We start from the raw sequence: 22,724 nt of genomic DNA, 5'->3' as shown, positions 1-22,724 counted from the left end.
ACAGTGGCGACACGCGGCACATATGGAAGAGCATTCAGGACATCACCAACTACAGGACAACATCAACTGCCTGTGATGGTGATGCCTCCCTCCCAGATGCGTTGAACAACTTCTACGCTCGTTTTGAGGCAGAAAATGACATGGCGGCGAGGAAGACCACCCCTCCTCCAAACGACCAGGTGCTGTGTCTTACTGTGGCCGATGTGAGGAAAACCCTGTGCAGGGTCAACCCACGGAAGGCTGCTGGACCAGGTAATATTCCTGGCAGAGTGCTTAGAGGATGCGCAGACCAGCTAGCAGATATTTTCACTGACATCTTCAACATCTCCCTGAGCAGCGCCGTTGTTCCTACATGCTTCAAGGCCGCCACCATCATCCCCGTGCCGAAGAAGTCTTCAGTGTCCTGCCTCAATGACTACCGTCCCATTGCACTCACATCCATCATCATGAAGTGTTTCAAGAGGCTCGTCATGAGGCACATCAAGACCCTGCTGCCCCCCTCACTGGACCCCCTGCAGTTCACGTACTGTCCCAACCATTCAACAGACGATGCCATTGCCATCACCCTCCACCTGGACAAAAAAGACACGTACATTTGAATGCTGTTCATAGACTTCAGTTCAGCATTCAACACAATCATTCCTCAGAAACTGATTGGAAAGCTGAGCCTACTGGGCCTGAACACCTCCCTCTGCAACTGGATCCTAGACTTCCTGACTGGGAGACCTCAGTCAGTCCGGATCGGAAGCAGCATCTCCAACACCATCACACTGAGCACGGGGGCCCCCCAGGGCTGTGTGTTCAGTCCACTGCTGTTCACTCTGCTGACCCACGACTGTGCTGCAACATACAGCTCAAACCACATCATCAAGTTTGCTGATGACACAACTGTGGTGGGTCTCGTCAGCAAGAACGACGAATCAGCATACAGAGAGGAGGTGCAGCGGCTAATGGACTGGTGCAGAGCCAACAACCTGTCTCTGAATGTGAACAAAACAAAAGAGATGGTTGTTGACTTCAGGAGGACACGAAGCCACCACTCTCCGCTGAACATCGATGACTCCTCCGTAGAGATTGTTAAGAGCACCAAATTCTTGGTGTTTACCTGGCGGAGAATCTCACCTGGTCCCTCAACACCAGCTCCACAGCAAAGAAAGCCCGGCAGTGTCTCTACTTTCTGCGAAGGCTGGGAAAAGTCCATCTCCCACCCCCCATCCTCACCACATTCTGCAGAGGTTGTATTGAGAGCATCCTGAGCAGCTGCATCACTGCCTGGTTCGGAAATTGTACCATCTCGGATCGCAAGACCCTGTAGTGGATAGTGAGGTCAGCTGAGAAGATCATCGGGGTCTCTCTTCCCGCCATCACAGACATTTACACCACACGCTGCATCCGTAAAGCAAACAGCATTATGAAGGACCCCACACACCCCTCATACAAACTCTTCTCTCTCCTGCCATCTGGCAAAAGGCACCAAAGCATTCGGGCTCTCACAACCAGACTATGTAACAGTTTCTTCCCCAAGTCATCAGACTCTTTAATACCCAGAGCATGGACAGACACCAACCTACTGCCCTCTACTGTGCCTATTGTCTTGTTTATTATTTATTGTGATGCCTGCACTGTTTTGTGCACTTTATGCAGTCCTGGGTAGGTCTGTAGTCTAGTGTAGTTTTTGTGTTGTTTTAGGTAGTTCAGTGTAGTTTTTGTATTGTTTCATGTAGCACCATGGTCCTGAAAAATGTTGTCTCGTTTTTACTGTGTACTGCACCAGCAGTTGTGGTCGAAATGACAATAAAAGGTGACTTGACTTGACTTAACTTACACCGTCAGGCTCCTGAACCAGCGTGGATAACTTCACCCGGCTCAGTGTTGAACTGACTCCACAGCTTATAGACTCTACAACTCATGTTTTCAGTATTATTTATTTACTTTTTTTTACTATCTGTAGTGGTTTATTCTCTTGCACATTTGTTGTGTGTCAGACTTTGTTATTTATAGCTTTTCGTAAGTTCTATTGTATGTCTTTATTTTCCTGTAAATGCCCGAAAGAAAATGAATCTCAAGGTAGTATATGGTGACATATACATACTTTGATGATAAATTTCCTTGAACTTTGAAATTTGCATTTACCTAGCACCTTTCACCTCAAATCATCCTTTACAGCAAACTTACTTCTGTAAAGTATAATCACTGTTATAATGCACCTACTTGCATGGTGGGAGGGGAGGGGGGGTTGGTGCTTCTGCCGGTGCGGGTGGGGGAGGGGGTAGATGCCTTTGCTGCTGCTTATGCGATAGGGAGGGGGCTTCAGGGCTTTAATGTTTCTATAGTTCTATGGGGTTTCTTTGTTTTGTTGATGTCTGTGAAGAGAATGAATTTCAGCCTGTATGCTGTATGCACACTATACTAAACATACTATATTAAACACACTTTGAAGCCTTTGAAATACAGCAGCCATCTTTCCAATGGCAAGACCCACAACAATGTGGTTACATCATTATCTGATGAGGAAAGATTAAGTAGATTGGTCTTCACTTTTTGGAATTTAGAAGAATTTGAATAGCTTCACGAAACATAAAATATTGAGGCATGTGACAGGCTTGATGTCAAGGGATATTTCCTCCAGTGGGAAATCTAGAATGAATTCCAGAGACCTAGGATATAGAGTCATCATTAAAGAATGATATGAGGAAGAATTTCCCTGAGCAGGACTTTAGGAGGTGAAGTTGGAAGAATATACACCAGTCCTCATTGAGAGGTGGGTGGTGGAAAGCGTGAGCAGTTTCAAATTCCTGGGCGTCAACAGCTAGGAGGATCTATCACTAAGAAGGCACACCAGCAACTCTAATTTGTTGGGAGTTTGAAGAGATTTGGTATGTCACCAAAGACTAGTGAATTTCTAGAGATGTATGTTGAAGAGCATTCTGACTGGTTGCATCACTGTCTGGTATGAAGGCTCCGATGCACAGGATCGAAAGGAGTTGTAAAGGAGTTGTAGAGGGTTGTAGACTCAAACAGCTCCATCGTGGGCTCAACTTCCCCCCCCCACTGAGAACATCTTCAAGACACAATGCCTCAAGAAAGTGGCATCCAGCATGAAGGACACTCACCATCTAGAACATACCCACTTCTTGTTACTACCATTGGGAAGGAAGCACAGAGCCTAAAGACCGCAGTCAATGTTTTACTGACAGCTTGTTTCTCTCTGCCATCAGATCTCTGAACGGTGCATGAACCTGTGAACACTACCTCATGATTTTGTTCTCTTTTTGCACTACTTTTTTTTATATTATGGTTAACTTGTATGTCTTGCTTTGTACTACTCCCACAAAACAACAAATTTCATAACATATATCAGTGATAATAAACCTGACTCCAATTCCTCCCTCAAACATTTATGAACCTTTGAAGTTCTCTAACAGAGACTTGAACAGACTGACTCCTTCAATCCACTCAAGAGTGTGAGAGATGGAGTTTTGGACTTTAGAGGAACCAGAGGTTAAATGGATCAAGCAGTAAAGTAGAAATGCATGGCAAAGCAGGTTCAGGGGTCCACATGGCCTTCTCTTTATGCTATTTTTTTGTGTTCTTATAACAACCAGATAATCTGTTTTCATGCCATTGATTGAGGGATAAATTTTGGTTATGAAACTGGAGAGAACTCCCTGTTCTTCAATGAAACACAGCACAACTCTAAAGTGAATTTGATATTTAAGGATTTTGAGAATTTGAAGTCCAGAGTTCAGTGAGTCAGGAGGTGGAGGCCTGAAGGTCAAAGCCTTTGGGTCAGCTTGTCCAGAGGTCAGAGGCCCATGTCTGCGATTCCAGGCTAGGGACTGGAAGTTGGAGGCCTGTGAGTCAAGAACTGGAAGTCTGGGGCTAGCCTGTCTTGCGGTTGGAGTGCTGTCAGTGTGTGTGAGGGGATGGGTGGGTGGGAAGGGGCTTGTTTTGCTGCTGTTGCTGCTACTTATGTTGTTCTGCTGAACACGGTCGATGTACTATGTCGATGACATTTATGGGCTGCATGCACTGGCCAGCTCTTAGTTGGGTGTGTTGGTTGGGAATGGAAATAATGCATATTTTAATGTACAGGTGATAAATAAATCTGAATCTGAATAAGAGAGAGATTAGATCTGGCATGGAGGAGGGTGGAAGGGAAGAAGACAATGTAGAAGCAACACTGTGTAAAAATGTCAATGGCCTCTCCTGTTTATTACATTGTGCAAACAACTTCTACTTCAGCAACCAAAAGGGCCTAGTCTGAAAATCTGAGTTAGCAAACGCGAGCTGTGGTCAGGGTTGAGAACAATTTCTTAGAGGCAGCTTTCAGTAGGGTGCTCAGAGATTTCTTTTCTGTCAGCCTATTCTGCATCTTTCTAAAGCATGTTACTGCAGCTACATCTTTGAAGTCTGCAAGCCACAGATCCGATTCCCATCAAAACAAGAATGTCAAAAGAAATCAGATCTGCAACATATTCTTATAACACAGTGTGATAATAAGGAGCACAGCAAACAGATCCTTAAAAAAACTTCCACTGCAGAGAATGTTTTGTAACATCAGGTTTTGGCTTCAAAAGATTATCAGACACCCCACCCCCCCCCACTTTCACCCCACCCCCTCATACTGCTGTCTTGTCAGTGAGGACTCCGTGAAACCTCAGTGAGTTCTGACATTGGCACCAAATTACCTTATTCTCTGGGGACAAGAACCACGCCTTGTTGAGATTTACAGCTGCAGTTAAAGGTGAGCTAAGGGTGGGTTTGGGGATGGAGCACATTTTTAGTTGAAACATAGCATTAGATGTTTTTGAGGATTCTGAATTCAAATTCAGGAAATACTCTGAATAAAATGACATCAGAGAGCCATCTTCAACCCATTTTATCCTCATCTTGTTCAAGATAAAATGTTATTATTCAATAGAATTATAGAATTTGAGGTAAAACGGAGGAGAGAGGAAGGGGAGGGGAGGAGGGAGGGGAAGGAGGAGGGGCAGGGAGAGAGGGAGGGGAGGAGGGAAGGGGAGGAGGGGGAAGGGAGAGAGGGAGGGGAGGAGGAGGAGGGTGTGGAAGAGGAAGAGAGAGGTTTAAGAAGGAAATTGTTAGTATCTGGGTAGCTGAAGACAAGGTTGCCAACAGTGGGACAATGGAGACTAGAGATTAGAGGAGCAAGGGGGTAAGGGTTTACAAATGGGAGTAAGAATTCATACAAATTTGAGAATTAGGGCTATTAGAGGTATGTTACCACTTTGCCAGACAGTTTGCTTCCCATTAATACAATTACTTTGGAACCTCATTACTCTTTCACCCTTGTTCTCTTAAATCTCCACTGGCTTTCAACTTCTTCCCCAGCCTTACCTCACTTTAACTTAGCTCAGTTGCTGGCTTCTCAACATTTTCCATTTCTCTAATCTAATTACTTCTTTCTTCTTCCGACACTGTATTTCCCAGGTTATCTCCAGTCTACTCATACCTCAACCCTTTTTAAACTCCTTTGCCTTGCTGTCTTCCTTCTCCCAATTACAGAAATTTACACTACAATCTATACAAGTCTGTTCAGCCCACGTTGTCCAGGCAAACTAAAAGCAAGGGATATTTAGACCATAAGACATAGGGGCTGAATTAGATGGTTCAGTCCATTGCGTCTGCTCCACCATTCAATCATGGCACATCCCAGCTGTAGGTATGAAGTCCAGTTGGCCGTGGCAGTCAAATGCTCATCCAGGTACATTTTAAATATTTTAAATACTTTAAATATTCCATAGCATAACTGCTGCCTGATCTGCTGTGTTCCTCCAGCATTTTGTGTGTGTTACTCTGGTTCTCCAGCATCTGCAAAATCTCTTGAGTTAAGTATTTTGGGGCTTCTATCTCTCTTACTCAGGGATCTAAATACCCACCACTGTTCGGATGAAGACAATTTGCCTCTAACCCAAAACTAAGTCTCTTAGTTTATAACTTCTTTGTAGAATCAAAAAAAATTCTTATTCTTATAACAGCTTATCTTGTAGTTCTCATCTGTTTCTTTTCAGCTCTTACAATTTTCAGCAGATGCCTTCCCTTAGGTGAGGAACAATTTAAACAAAAATGTTGTGAGCTGTTGCACAAGTGAGCTGGATTAACACCAATGCACAATTATGGGTGGATACTGCCAGTTCCTGCTCGAATTTAACAAACCCTGAGGGAAAAAGGCAGACTCCTTCCAAAGAGGCAAGGACTTCAAAGTGATCCTGCAAGACAATTTTTGAATACCTCATCGAAAGAAGCCGTGCCAAAGCTCAAGGACAGCAAGTGGTGAACAGTGAGAGAGAAAATACCACAGTGATGATCCAAATAAAATAATAAAAAGCCTTAATCACCTCAGTTTATCACAGCAATCAGGAAAAACAATGCAAATAAATTTTATGAGTAGGAAGACCATTAACTGCTATGCTTGCTACTCAGACATGTATGGCGGAACACTCCCTGCAGGAGGGAGAACACTTCTGTAAAGGTGTGAAGTAATACAGGAATTGAGAAATTGCTGCTAACAGCATATCACTGCATCATTATTTCAGCCTCAGTCATGCCCAATCAACTGAAGTAGAGATAAAAATCTGGTCAGGAGGTTGCCAAGCTGAGATGTCCGTTAGGCTCCTGGGTCAGATTTAGTTGTTCTTTTAGGCTCGTAGGGATGGTCTTGGCGGCAGTGCGAGGAGTTGGGGGAGAGGGATATGGAAGTGTTAGAGGTCAGGGCAGGAGTCCAGGGGTCAGAGTGCTCTGTGCTAAACATGGTGTGCATACCATGTTGGAGCCAGGATAGGTGATGACACTTGCAGGCTGTCCCCAGCAAATCCTTAGGCAGAGTTGGTTGTTAACACAAATGCTGCATCTCTCTGTATGTTTTGATGTTCATTTGTTCACTGTGTGCCATGTCGTATGACGTGAACAACCTTTCCATGATTGTTCTTTGCAAATTTTTCTACAGAAGTGGTTTGCCATTGCCTTCTTCTGGGCAGTGTCTTTACAAGATGGATGACCCCAGCCATTATCAACAAAATTTTAGAGCATACATTAGCAGTCCAACAATTCACTAGTTTATTACTTTTTCACCTTTTAATAAATTGGGTGAGCTTGGTGCAGTGATATCAGCTTCTCAACACCAGACTGAATGTTACTCAGGAGCCGTCTCAGATCTGCACGTTCAGTAATTTGCACACTGTTTTGTTGTTTTGAAAGAAGTTGTCTGACTGTGCTGAATTCATGCTCCACTATATATGATGTTGGAAAGGCAATAAAGAATACAGTATCTTCTCCTCTTTCCAAAGTGCAGAATAGTATTCAGAGATTTCTTTCTGCAACCTAAAGTCTTGATATGATTTTTTGAACCTTGGCTTCACCTCAGTCATTTTGTAGTGAGATCAGTTCTTCCTCCATCCTTCCTGTTAAATCCTCATTACGAGTGTTCAGGAATGGATTTATTACCCAATCTGGAATTTGGATTGAGAGAAGATCCTCATCCTGAAATCTCTCTGACATGTCTCTGTGCAGCTCACTCAGGTGGGCACAGTATACTTGAAGATCATCATCTGCTATTCTTTCTTTCTCTTCCAACTCAGAGAGGCTTGGAAATTGGAAAAGATCTCAATGGACGACGTTGCATTTGAATAAGGTTAACTTGAACTGAAATGTGGAGATGACTGATTTGACTTTGATAAGATTCACATTATTTTCTTACAGTTGAAGACAGATTTCATTAAACTTTGCGAATAATTCTGAGCAATAAGCGATGTTAAGCCTCATATTCTTGAGTTCATAACCGAATGAACATTCGAATCTTCAGAGAATTTTATCACTGTTTCAAAAAGCATATAAAATCATTTCAGGCAGTTTCTTTTTAAGGGCCACCTAACTTCTGTGTGCAACAGCAAGCATTCAAACGAATCTCCCTCCTGGCACATATCCCTGCAAACAACAGAAATGTTACACCTGCCCATTCACTGTCTAGCTTACTTCCATTCAGGGCCCCAACAGTCCTCCAGGTGAGACAACATTTCACCTGCAAATCTGCTGCCGTCATCTATTGTATCCAGTGCTCCCAATGTGGCCTTCTCTGCATTGGTGAGATCTGACCTAAATTGGGGGACTGTTTTGTCGAGCACCCCTGCTCTATCTGCCAAAAGTGGTTAATTCCTATACTCATTCCCGTTCTGACATGCCAGTCCATGGCCTCCTCATTTGCCACAATGAGGCCACTCTCAGGGTGGAGGTGCAACACCTCATATTCTATCTAGGTAGCCTCCAACCTGATGGCATGAACATCTATTCCTCCTTCCGGTAATGTTTTACACCTCACCATTCCCCCTTCTTCTATTTCCCATTCTGGCTTCTTACCTCTTCTCCTCGCCTGCCTATCACCTTCCCCTGGTGCCTCTCCTTCTTCACTTTCTCCTGTGGTCCACTTTCCTCTCCTATCAGATTCCTCCCTCTCCATTCTTTTATCTTTCCCACACACCTGTCTTCACTTATCTACTTCTAGCTATTCTCCTTCCCCTCCCTTCACCTTTTTATTCTGACGTCTTCACCTTTCCTTTCCAGTCCTGAAGAAGGGTCCTGGCCCAAAAGGTTGACCGTTTATTTATTTCCAAAGATACTGCCTGACCTTCAGCATTGTATGTGTGTGTTGCTCTGGATTTCCAGCATCTGCAGAATCTCTTGTGACCTCGGCTGTTGTTTAATTCCAACTTCAAGCACTTCAGTCAACAAATGGGAAAGTCAACAAACATCATCATAGCTCAGGTAAAACCTGACTCTCTGCCTGAAGGTACATAAAATGGGACAGTAATATCTCATTTGGTCCGAGGGCTATGGAAAGACAATTTGAGCGGGCAGGTTCTGAACTTTCATCCCAATGAACACCATACCCTAATTCACAGGAATTGCGTCACTGCATGATTAGAGTATGGGAATTGTAGTAGCTAACACTGTACTACAACAATGAACAGCAATAATGCGTGGGCCAGACTTGGAAATAACACAATTTCTCATGATATACCAAATACAGAAGTGTCACATTGCTTTTCAATAACTATAACTCACTTCGCGCAAATTCTAAGAGAGCAGTGGATTAGCAAGGGATGAGGTGATTAGGAGGTCATTGTAATCAATGATGAGGCACTAAGGAGCAAATGCTTATAATAAGTACTGTAACTCATTTCTTAAATTAAGCCTGTAATCCCTCAGCTGCGCCCTTTCTGAGTGGCCCCCACCGACTTCCCTTATCTTTCACGCGGCCTTAGAAACTCCCATCACCACCAGGGGAATCATAATACTATGCTAAAGAGCAGGGGCGGCCAACCTTTTACATTCCATGCGTCAATTTTTTCACGCACGAGTTCAGATGCGCCATACAACTCTTGTACCCCCACTCAATTCTTGTAAAATATGTTAATAGAGACCTAATTAGCATTTTTACATGATATATTGATTTAATATAAAAACAAGATAAACATTACTTACCTTAATGAGACTTTTAACAAATATATTTTGTCTTCTTTTGATTTCTTCCTTTTTCTAAATCACATATTCTTTCTGTAACTCAGACCCAAGCACTAGCTTCAGTTTTCCTTCTATTTCAGTCTGATGTTGTGTTTTATAGTCTCTATTAAGATCATGTCTTCTATTATGTGAGAAAGTGTTTTCACAAACAATGCACAATGGTTTTCTTGACGGACCCACTATAAATAAGAACTCATTTTCCCACTGTTATTGAATCCATGCTTACTATCACTTTCTGCTTTTCTTTTGCACTGTGATGGATAACTGAATGTAAAAACAAGGCTTAATTATCGAAAAAGTACAGAACTGCAAATGTCCACGAAGGACGAACAAAGCACAACTCCGTAGCGCACGAGTGTCAATTGTAAACTGACTGGCAAAAACCTGCGACGCACCGCTGGTGCAGACGCTTAGCGCCTCAGGATCAAACAAGTATCAAACGTGTATTGAACAGTTATGGAACGACTGCAGAACAAAAGTCCTTCTTTCCTAGTTTGACTCATTGAACATTTTTTAAAAATTGAAAACTGATTAGTGTGAAAGAAGATAACATTCGCCAAAAGGTGTACACAAAATAATAAAATTGCTAAAAATAATTGCTAAGTTTTAGATTTATTCTCGGTAAAACCCATTTCTAGCTCTAAGCTACTTGAATTCCTGTAATAGATTTTTTTTTCTACAGATAGGTTTTTGGTTAATACTTTTTGCATGGGCAGGCTTACTTTTTTATTATTATCACTGGGGTGCAATGCGCTACTTCTAATCATCCAATGCACCAATTTTGGCGCATGCGCCATAGGTTGGCCATCCCTGCTATAGAGCCTTTTGCAACATCAGGCATCTCAACTGATGAGGTAGTTAGAAAGTATCATCAGTCTTGGAACGTCTGGAAACATGCCAACCCATTTCTGTCTGTTAAACAGTGAGTTACTGACCAAAAAGTGTCACAGGATCTACTAAGTGAGAGAGTAAATAATGTGTCCTCTGACTGATGGCATTTCTAATAACACAACCATACCACTGCTCATAGACAAGACCAGGCTTAGAATCACCTCTCCATCCACATCCTATAGCTCAGCAGAGCTACAATAAAGGTCATTGCTTAACTCCATAATCTCTACGTTACCTTATACAGTCATGTGTGTAACCAAGCCTTTCCTCCTCCTACCACTCAAGCCCATTTCAACTTCCAGTTTTAAAAAGCTATGCAGGAATTCTTCAGCACTGTGTAGAACCTTGGTTTCATATTACCACTATTAACAGAATTAAGAATCACTAGATTCTGGAACGGTTTCAGAGGACTGGAAAATTACAAATGTCATTCCACTCTTTGAGAAGGGCGGGAAGTAGAAAAAAATGAAATTATAGGCCAGTTAGCCTAACTTCAGTGGTTGGGAAGATGTTGGAGTCCATTATTAAAAATGTGGTTTTGGGGTACTTGGAGGCACATAGAAAAATAGGCCAAAGTCGGCTTGGTTTCTATAAGAGAAAATCGTGCTTGACATATCAGTTGGAATTCTTTGATGAAATAAGAGGCAGGATAAACAAGGGAGAGTCGGTGGATGTTGTTTATTTGGATTTTCAGAAGGCCTTTGACAAGGTACTGCACATGAGGTAGCTTAACAAAGGCCATGGTTTTACAAGAAAGATACAAGCATGGATAGAAGATTAGCTGACTAGCAAGAGGCAAAGTGTGGGAATAAAGAGGGGTTTTTCTGGTTGGCTGCTGGTGACTACTGGTGTTCCACAGGGGTTCGAGTTGGGACTGCTTTTTAAACGTATATGTCAATGATTTGGATGATGAAATTGATTGCCTTGTGGCCAAGTTTCCCGACAATATGAAGATAGGTGGAGGGTCAAGTAATGCTGAGGAAGCAAAGAGGCTACAGAAGGATTTATACATATTGGGAGAATGGGCAAAGAAGTTGCAGAAGGAATACAGTGTCAGAAAGTCTATGGACATGCACTCCGGCAGAAGGAATAAAAGTATAGACTGTTTCCTGAATGGGGAAAAGATTCAACAATCAGAGGTACAAACGGACTTGGGAATCATTGTGTAGGATTCCCTAAAGGTTAACCTGCAAGTTGAGTTGGTAGTAAGGAAGGCAAAAGCAATATTAGAATTCATTTTGTGAGGACTAGAATATATGAGCAAGGATGTAAGGCTGGGGCTTTATATGGCATTGGTTTGACTGGACTTGGAGTACTGTGAGCAATATTAAACCCCTTATCTAAGAACAGTTGTGCTGGTAATCGAGAAGGACCAGAGGAGGTTCACAAAAATGATCCTGGATTGAAAGGGCTAATGTATGAGGTGCGTTTGATGGCTCCGGGTCTGTACTCGCTGGAGTTTAGAAAAATGAGGGTGGATCTCATTGAAACTTTTCGAATATTGAAACGTCTGGATAGAGTGGATGTAGGGAGGATGTTTCTTATAGTGGATGAATCTAGGGCCAGAGAGCACAGCCTCATACAAGAGGAATGTTCATTTAGAATAGCAATGGGGAGGAATTTCTTTAGCCAGAAGGTAGTGAATCTGTAGAATTCATTGCCACAGGCAGCTATGGAGGCCAAGTCATTGAGTATATTTAAATAGGAGGTTGTTGTTAAGTTCTTGATTCATCAGGATCTCAACAGTTACGGGGAGAAGGCAGGAGAATGGGTTTGAGAAGGGTAATAAATCAGCTATGATGGAATGGTGGAGCAGACCCAAAGACACACCATGTCTTTGTGTGTGCCAACACAGTTTTTGGTCAGCTTTGAAAGGGTGTTTAAAGATGATGACCTCAAATCTGCACGGAGCTTGAAGCAGTTTGCCCTAGAGACAGGCCACAAGGCAGACAGCAACATATTCAGCTGGTGAATGGTCGGCCTACTTCAGCTCTATTCTCTTGCTGCCCAATGGGCGTTTTAAAAACAAAAGCACGTACAAAGGAGTCTTCCTCTAAGAATCAACATCTTTTTGGTATGAGTTATTGCTCCACCAACTTTGTCTGATGGGCAATTGCCTAAACATTCTAACATAAATAACAATGTTTGTATTAATCACAGAATATTTATACTTACAAGAAACAACTGGAAATGTAAATTGTTTCACTAATATCACATGTATTGAGATACAGTGAAAAGATTTCCAGCATTTGCAAAAGCTCTTGTGTTTGTAAAAAACATTTGTGTTGTATGCTGTCCATCAAGATCATTAGAAGGGAAAACAATAACAGAATGTAGGATAATTTACATTGCAGAGAAGGTGCAGTTACGGGCAGACAATGAGATGCAAGATCATGACGAGATAGACGAGGTCAACGGTCTACCTTATCAAACTAGGGTCCATTTAATACACTCATTGGACGGTGGGGCAAAAGCTGTCCTTGAGCCTAGTGTTACACTTTAGCATGATTTTGTATTTATGCCCAAGGGGGGGGTGCGACGAAGAGAGAATATTTGGGGTGGGTGGGGTCTTTGATAACATTGGCTGGTTTATTGAGGCAGGGAGAGGTCTAGACATAGTTCATTGAGGGGAGACTGCTTTCTGTGATGTGCTGAGCAGTTTCTCAGCAGATGGTGACTTTACTGTCAAGGGGTTGTAGTATACAGTTCCTGTGACAACGATACGTGGCATATGTGAAGTCACACTGAAGGTACAGCCTGAAGGATCTCGGCCTGAAATGTTGACTGTTTACTCTTTTCCATAGATGCTGCTTGGCCTGATGAGTTCCCCCAGCACTTTGTGTGTGTGTTGCTTGAATCTCCAGCGTCTGCAACTTTTCTCCTGGTTGTGACTTGTCGTGGCTATCCCTCGAGGTCAAGGATGATCATTCTGTTGATCTATTTATGGGCTCTCAAGTGGCTTATGTGTCCAATCTTGGCTTTGAAAGTTCTTACACATTCAGGACAGATAGCTCCAGATGGCAGATCGGGTTTTGGTTGTTGCTGCCTCTCTTTCCATTTTTTTCTCTTTTCTTCTAATTCTGCACATCTGTTGGCTTCGAAAGTTGCCGTTCCTTCTCGAATGATGGCTTGCCAGGGTTCCCTGTCCTTGGCATTGGTTTCCCAATTGGCAGACTTTTCAATCCTTCCCGTCTCAAGCCCAAAAACAAGACATCCACGGGTTCCCTCATCGAGTTCCAATACGGAGATGATATCAGTGTTGCAGCTCTTTCAGAAAACCACCTACAACAGATTCTGACTGCCTTCAACCGTGCATACACGAAACTTGGACTTACCATCAATTCCAAGACTCAGATCATCTACCAACCGTCACCAACTGAGACAAATCGGATAGAACCATCAATTCAACTTGGCGAAACAACCCTGGAAAAAGTGGACCACTTTCCGTATCTTGGAAGTCACCTCTCCTCCAATGTCGACCTTAATGATGAGATCCAACATCATCTTAAATGCGCTGGAACAGCTTTTGGACGTCTCCAAACAAGAGTCTTTCATGATCGTGACATCCGAACAGACACCAAAATGTTAGTGTACAAAGCAGTGGTAATCCCAACACTCCTGTATGCATCAGAAACCGGGACAACATACCGACGACATCTGAAGGCACTTGAAAAGTTCCATCAACGCTGTCTTTGAAACATCTTAATATCAGCTGGGAAGATAAGAGAACCAACGTCAGCGTGCTAAACGAAGCAAAAACAACAAGCATTGAAGCCTACGTCATCAAGAACCAACTAAGATGGAGCGGTCATGTTGTTCGGATGAAAGATGAACGTCTGCCAAAACAAATCTTCTACTCCCAGCTTAAAGAAGGCAAACATAAAAGAGGCGGACAACAGAAGAGATTCAAAGATGTCTTAAAAGCCAACAACATTGTGAATTGTATTTCTTTATTGTCTTTCACAATCTAAGGACATCCCAAAGCATTTTCCATGTGAAAAGGTATTTTTGAAATATAGTTTTAGTTTTAATGCCACCTCACGTACAACAAGCTCACAGAAGGCAATTAAGTAAATCACTAGAAAACTTCATTAATTTTCTTTGGATGGTCAAGACCCATGTAGACCTTGCCCAGCTTTCTAGCTGAGGGTACATGATGATTTTTGTTTTCATATTTTAGGTGACATATCTTTTTACATTGAAGCATTCCTGCAGCACTGCAGTGGACTATCAGCCTATAATGCCTGAATCCTGACACTTTATTATCTTATTTATATGTGAACAAATTCTGTTGTAGATGAATTCCAGACAGGAATTCTTATTCATTATTCAAATATTACATCAAACTATCAGGGTCATCGTAGAGTCATAGAACACTACAGCAGACAAACAGGCCCTTCAGTCTATCTAGTCCATTCTGAACTATTACTCTGCCTAGTTACATCAACCTGGAGCCTGTTCCATCCATGTACTTACCCTAATTTCTCTTAAATGTTGCAATCAAACCCACGTTCACTATTTCCACCGGCAGCTCGTTCCACACTCTCACCACCCTTTGAGTGAAGAAATTCCCCTCAGTCCCCCTTAAATATTTCACCTTTCACCCTTAACCCATGACCTCCAACTCTTACTTCACGCAACCTCACTGGGAAAAGCCTGCTTGCATTTACCCTATCTATACCCCTCATAATTTTGTATACCTCTAACTAATCTCCTCTCATTCTCATAAACTCCAGGGAATAAAGTCCGAACCTATTCAGCCTTTCCCTATAACTCGGGTCCTCAAACCTTGGCAACATTCTTGTAAATTTTCTCTGTACTCTTTCCATTTTATTGATAAGTTTCTTGTAGGTGACCCAAACTGCACACAAAATACTTCAAATTCAGTTTCACTAACATCTTATACATACAACTTCAACATAACACCTCAACTCCTGTATACAATACTCTGATTTATGAAGGCCCATTTGCAACAAGCTCTCTTTACATTCCAACCTAACTGATGCCATTTTCAAGGAATTATGGATCATTATTTATTGCTATTTATTTATGTCTGCATTTGCACATTGGTGTCCATTGTTTACAGTTACTGTTCTATAGATTTGCTAAGTATGCCCGCAGAAAAAAGAATCTCAAGAGTTGTATGTACTCCGATAATATATTTTACTTTGAACTCTACTCCCTGAACCCTTTGTTCTACCACACTCTTCAGGGCCCTACTGTTCATCATGTAAGTCCTACCCTAATTTCTCCTCCCAAAGTGCAACACCTCACACCACTCTGGTGACATTTCCTCTGCGGCTCCATTTCTAAGTAAACGGTTAATCTAGGAGAAGATATTTTGTGAAAATGCTGTAATTATATAAACCAATAACAGCTAAACAGCTGCTGTAAATTTTTCCCTGTTTGGAGCTGTAGGATTGAATCAAATAGGCTTTGCTCTGTGTTCTGGGCATTATGCTCCATGTTGCTCTCATTTTAATCTCCGCAGTAAACATATTGCGCAGTGAGGCTGGAGGTCATGTTGTTCATCTTCACACAGAGCTGTGTCAAACCATGGGCAAGTGTACGAAGAGTTTGATTATCTCTACCCCCCACTTACTATGCAGAAATATTTGGCATTGGTACCTGCTAACACTGCTACGTTGATGGGCAATCAGAGACAGAGTGTAGAATACATGGAATAAGCTGTTAGTGAAAGTGGTTGAGGCAGGTATAATAACAATATTCAAAAGACAGTTGGATGGGGGCCTGATAGAAGACTTTCAGAAGGATATGGGCATCTGAGTGGGCATGGATGATTTGAGCTGACAGACATATTTTTGTATGACCATAACGATTCCATCAGATTGTATATCGCTCCTAGATTCAACACCTGGTCTAATAGTGCAATATTTGAAGATGCAGCCTCTGGTACTATGCCACACAAGTAAGATGTTTGCATACTTAGTTGAGCCGAACTGGGAAATTAGTACTACCACAGCTCGTCTCAGAGCCGCCCATTCTGCGGATAGTAACATTAGCCAGAGCTCCCTCTTTCGAATCCTGTTAAGTGTCTTTCTCTATGGATGAATCACAAACAAGAGGAAATCTGCAGATGCTGGAAATCAAAGTAATATACACAAAATGCTACAGGAACTCAGCAGGCCAGGCAACATTTATGGAAAAGAGTAAATAGTCAACATTTCGGGCCAAAACCTGCCATCTGTTTTCTCAAAGCTACCTGCCCGCCAGCTACTTTTGTATTGTCTGCAAGCCTTGTCACAAAGCCATCAATTCTGTCATCCAAGTCATTGACACATAACGTAAAAAAAATTGGTCCCAACAGAGACCACTATGGAACACCACTAGTCACCGGCAGCTAACCAGAAAAGGCTCACCTTATTCCCACTCTTTGCCTCCTTCCAATCAGCCACTGCTTTATCCATGCTAGTATCTTTCCATGGGCTCGCAGCTTGTTATGCATCCTCATGAGTGGCACCTTGTCAAAGGCCTTCTGAAAATCCAGGTACACAACATCTATCAATTCTCCTTTCTCTATCCTGCTTGTTATTTCTTCAAAGAATTCCAAGATTTTCCAGGCGAGATTTTCCCTTGAGGAACCATACTGACTATGGTCTATTTCATCATGCGCCCCCAAATACCCAAAACCACATCCTTAACAATTGACCATCCTCTTCCCAATCACTGACATCAGACTAACTGCCCTATAACTTCCTTTCTTCCGCCCCTTTCCCTTCTTGAAGGGTGGAGTGACATTTGCAGTTTTCCAGTACTCCAGAACCACTCCAGAATCAATTTACTCTTGAAAGATCATTACTAATGTCTCCACAATCTCTTCAGCCATCTATTTCAGAACCCTGAAGTATAGACCATCTGGTCCAAGTGACTTATCTACCTTCTGACCTTTCAATTTCTCAAGAACTTCTCTCTAGTAATGGCAACTTCACACACTTCTGTCCCCAACTCTCTCAAAATTCCGGCATACTGCAAGTGTCTTCCACAGTGAAGACTGAGGCAAGATACTTATTCAGTTCATTCGCCATTTCCTTGTCCCCCATTACATCATTTTCCAGTGATACAATATCTACACTTGCTTCTCTTTTACACTTTATGTATCTGAAGAACCTTTTCGTGTCCTCTTTAATGTGGTCACTTTGGAAAAACATGCCATCTTATGCAGCACAAGGTCCCACAAACCAAGTGAAGTGGGTTAAGAATTAAATATTGGTCAGGAACAGAACATCCATAATCTTCAATAAAATAACACCTTGAGGTCTTTTGTGTTCATGTGAGAGGTTTAACCTCACTCACAGGAAGGAAGGCGCTTTGTTAAATGAGCGAAAAAATAAGGAACAGTTCTAATGCAGAAAGAATTGAACTTAGTGTCACTCAAAAGGCCACATGGGGAATTATTAAGCAGAATCAGTTTACTATCACTGACATATGTTGTGAAATTTATTGTTCATGGGCTCATGTACCAACTATTTACATATGAAGAACACAGTAATTAGCCCATCTGAAATATTTCCCAGTTTGGTTACTTGGGAAGGTGGAGTCAAAATATCATGATTTAGAACAATGAAGACTGTTCACGTGATGATTATGAGTTGTTCTTGTGTTTATTCTTGAAACCTTAAAAACAGACTGAATACCTGTTGATGAGCTGTTGGACAAGTTAAAAATTTAATCAAAAGTTGTATTCAACTGTTATTATTTGCGAAACCTAGCTGAATGCTGAATTTCAAAAATGTTTGCTATTATTATCGTCTTAAAAAGGCCTGTTCCCAGACACCTCTCAGCATTGCTGTTATTAATCTCCTCAAGCCCTCTGGTTATATTCTGCTCTAAATTCCACATGTAAACTTTGCTGTGCCTTGGCTGGAGACAAACCACATCTAACAGCTCCTTGGTTCTTTGCCTCATCCTTCTGAATCTGCTTTTTGTTGTCTCGATTGCCCACCTGGAAAGCCTCTTTTTTTTTGCCGTTCCGCACTAAAAGATTATGCTTAATTCAGAGTGGGGGCTGAGACAGCAACAAAAAGAGCCCCAGACAACCCCCCTGAGCACATTAGTATCCTGTCTTAGATGTGCTGCCTGTGACTAAAGGATTCCACAGCTCATGTGGTGTCACTGACTGGAACATACTACCAGAAACAAAAAGGCTGTGTTGGGAGAAACTTTGAAAGAAATTTGTGTTCATCAAGGTGAATAACATTAGTGCATGGAACAGAACATTCTTTCACTTAGTCACCAGCATTCCTACACCGGGCAGAGTGAGATCAGAATTGCCCGAGTTTGGTATGGATTAGACGTACATCCATTTGATCCAATAATGTGATTCCTACCAAACATTTTGGTTTGTCCTTTCTGCAGTAGTAAAAATGCTCCAATTTCCGCAGTCACTGTCTTTGTAGAAGCACTGACACTATTAAGTTAATGCCACTGAAAGGTAATTTATGCCTAGGACATGGATGCACATGTATAGAATGAAACAGTTCCTAAGCCACTGAGCAACACACATGCACAAAATGCTGGAGGAACTCAGCAGGTCAGGCGGCATCTATGGAAATGAATAAACAGTCAATTGTTCAGAATGAGACCCTGCTTCAGGACTGGAAAGGAAGGGGGTAGAGCCAGTATAAGAAGGTGGAGGGGGAGTACAAGCTAGCAGGTGGAAAGCGAGACAAGGTAAGGGGGAAGTTGGGTGGGTGGGGGAGGAGGGATGGAGTAAGAAGCTGGGAGGGGATAGGTGGAAGAGGCATAGGGCTGAAGAAGGAGGAATCTAATAAGAGAGGACAGTAGACCATTGAAGAAAGGGAAGGAAGGATGAAGGGCACCAGAGGGAAGTGATGGACAGATGAGAACGAAGGGGACTTAACATTCAACAGGAGGGCTTTAATCCATGGATTTAAAGCAGCCCAGAAAGGTGAAGTGGCAGACCTTTAACCCACTGTTGCAGAACTTTTTAAAGGAAATCATGTCTCTAGTTTTTCCTCCAACTGCTTGATGGTCCGCTATTGAATGCACTTAGATAAAATAGGTAATTTGTCCAAAGGGTCCTCTCTGATGCTGATGCTATACATGTATCTCCTTCATATCGCCCTCTAAAACGTCCTCATATTCCTTTAGCTAGTTTTCTCTTAAAATTACCGCTAATTTAAGAGAAATAGCACAAAGTCTTGCTATAACTACACAGGGCTTTGCAGCCACTACATTGGAGTTCTGAATCACAGTTTTGGTCTCCTCGCTTAATGAAGAAAATACTAACCTGGAAGAAAGGGAATTGAAGGTCCATTAAGTTAATTTCTGGGTATGAGAAGATTGCTTTATGCAAAGTATTGAGTGGAACAGGTTGATATTTTCTGGAGTTGAGAAAATAAATGAGAGACCTTAAATGAATCTAAACTTGCTGTTGTGATTATTCCTTGAGTAACAGTACAATATAGTCTTCTAAATGAAATTTTAAACTAAGATTCCATTAAGCCTCTCAGTCTACAAAAGATCTCTCATCACTACTTCAAACAGATCAATCTTCACCCGGCCCAATATTCTGTTCCTCAACCTTAATCCTGAGAAACAGATTATTTGGTCAAGATCTAAATGTTCCTCTTTGGAGAATGCAACTGTGCTTCCCGCATAGCCATACTGACTTCATCTCAAAAAGAAACGATACTGGGCACGATGGAGGAACACGTGCTTGTGCTTGGAGCTATTTGAATGCCATTCTTCTTCATCCTATCCAGCAGCATGCTTGTTTGGGTGTTGCTGTTGGTGCCAAAGAAGAATGTACAGGTTGTGATTGCTGGCATAAACAAAGCTACAAACTATTTGTGGTATGTTATGGGGAACACTGCATTCATCTTATGTTGTAGTGAACCTGGGAGTGTCTCACTTTTGTTTCGTCTTTTCATTAAAAGAAGTTAAATTACCACAGGTTTGTCAGTTACATGCATTACAGTGGACTATATGATGATTTTTTCTTCTGTGTCATACTCTGCCAGAGCCTCAGTGACCACTTTTTCAAGTGGTTGTCTTGGAGGAAAGATTCTGTGAGTGGTCCCCCACGTCCTTCTCACAGCGCAGTTTAAAAATTTTTTTTTTTTTTTTTATGAGGCTGAGTTGCGAGCTCAACACTCAACCGGGCATGGATGGAAAGCGTGCCTGGGAGCAGCGCGACTGGATTCAAACTTGGGAACCTTCGCTCCAGAGTTCGGCGCTGATGTCACTGCGCCACCAGCCGGCCTATATGATGATATAAACTTTTATTAGAGATGAGCGCTATTCGTCGTACCTATATCAAAATATCAGCGAAATGCGCCTTTGTGTCAACAACCAGCACTAGCCAAGGATGTGCGGGGGGCAGCCCACAAGTGATGCCATGCTTCTGGTGCCAACATAGTACACCCACAATTTACTAACCCTAACCTGTATGTCTTTGGAATATGGAAGGAAACCAGAGAACCCGGAGGAACTCACGAGGACAGGGTAAAATGTATAAACTTGTTACCAACAGCAATGCACGTTTATTGTCACAATAGATGGATACATTGGAATTTGTGCAGCACGTGACAAGTAAAGCTAATCTTTAATGTTTAATGAAGAAAACTGATTAAAAAAAACCCTATCAGTAAAAAATAAAGACTTGCTGTAAAATTCTATGAATGGCACCAATAATTAAGCATCTGTAAGTCTGCACTGTCTCTTCCATTTGTATGATGATGGGACGCTGACTTCAAAGTGCTTAGAACAACAAGATTTACTGTGGTACGTATCCCTGTCTATTCCAGAGTCGTCATGCTAATAAACAGTATTCAATATTGCACTGAGACTCAGACTGTGCTTCTCATGCAGATATCTATATAATTCCTATACCGACAGACATCAAGTTAAGTGGCAAAAAAACAACAAATTCGAACACAGGCAACAAAGGCAAGGGCTGATGAAAGCCACTTGCTCCGTCAGCTGTTAATTAAAGACCTGAGCAGGGGGTGCCTGAAATTTAAAAGTGGTGAAACATTTATACATAAAACTCAGAAGCTCCTGGGGATACTCAACCTATGGACAGCGAGGAAGTGGGCTAACTGCTGGAAAAAAACTCAAAGCTGCTCCTGTAGAATTTCTTTTTAACATCAAATGAACGCTCTCTGGAAACAAATTTGACAACAAGAGTGGCTCAAGCTGCACTGAGTGGAGATCTGAGTGTGGTCACTTCACGGCAATCCTTAGTGGCCGAAATGGAATTGTATTCAACCCCTATAGGAAGAGGCGCAGTCGACGTTTCAGGCCGAGACCCTTCGTCAGGACTAACTGAAGGAAGAGTGAGTAAGGGATTTGAAAGCTGGAGGGGGAGGGGGAGATGCAAAATGATAGGAGAAGACAGGAGGGGGAGGGATAGAGCCGAGAGCTGGACAGGTGATTGACAAAGGGGATATGAGAGGATCATGGGACAGGAGGTCCGGGAAGAAAGACAAGGGGGGGGAACCCAGAGGATGGGCAAGAGGTATATTCAGAGGGACAGAGGGAGAAAAAGGAGAGTGAGAGAAAGAATGTGTGCATAAAAATGAGTAACAGATGGGGTACGAGGGGGAGGTGGGGCCTTAGTGGAAGTTAGAGAAGTTGATGTTCATGCCATCAGGTTGGAGGCTACCCAGACGGAATATAAGGTGTTGTTCCTCCAACCTGAGTGTGGCTTCATCTTTACAGTAGAGGAGGCCGTGGTTAGACATGTCAGAATGGGAATGGGATGTGGAATTAAAATGTGTGGCCACTGGGAGATCCTGCTTTCTCTGGCGGACAGAGCGTAGATGTTCAGCAAAGCGGTCTCCCAGTCTGCGTCGGGTCTCGCCAATATTCCCTTACCACCATTCAGGGCCCCAAACAGTCCTTCCAGGTGAGGCAACACTTCACCTGTGAGTTGACTGGGGTGATATACTGCGTCCGGTGCTCCCGATGTGGCCTTTTATATATTGGCGAGACCCAACGCAGACTGGGAGACCGCTTTGCTGAACATCTACGCTCTGTCCGCCAGAGAAAGCAGGATCTCCCAGTGGCCGCACATTTTAATTCCACGTCCCATTCCCATTCTGACATGTCTATCCACGGCCTCCTCTACTGTAAAGATGAAGCCACACTCAGGTTGGAGGAACAACACCTTATATTCCGTCTGGGTAGCCTCCAACCTGATGGCATGAACATCGACTTCTCTAACTTCCGCTAAGGCCCCACCTCCCCCTCGTACCCCATCTGTTACTCACTTTTATGCACACATTCTTTCTCTCACTCTCCTTTTTCTC

General features: G+C 42.6%; 1 protein-coding gene across 4 annotated transcripts in view; it reads right to left on the bottom strand.

Moving 5' to 3' along the window:
• Window positions 1–22,724, bottom strand: part of cep112 (centrosomal protein 112) — a 553,075-nt gene that overhangs the window by 17,460 nt on the left and 512,891 nt on the right. The gene's annotated exons all lie outside the window — the stretch shown is intronic.

Source organism: Mobula hypostoma, chromosome 22 (genome assembly GCF_963921235.1).
Source record: "Mobula hypostoma chromosome 22, sMobHyp1.1, whole genome shotgun sequence".
Taxonomy (NCBI): domain Eukaryota; kingdom Metazoa; phylum Chordata; class Chondrichthyes; order Myliobatiformes; family Myliobatidae; genus Mobula; species Mobula hypostoma.
The sequence above is the reverse complement of the archived record's forward strand: the minus strand, read 5'-3'. Positions and strand labels throughout refer to the sequence as shown.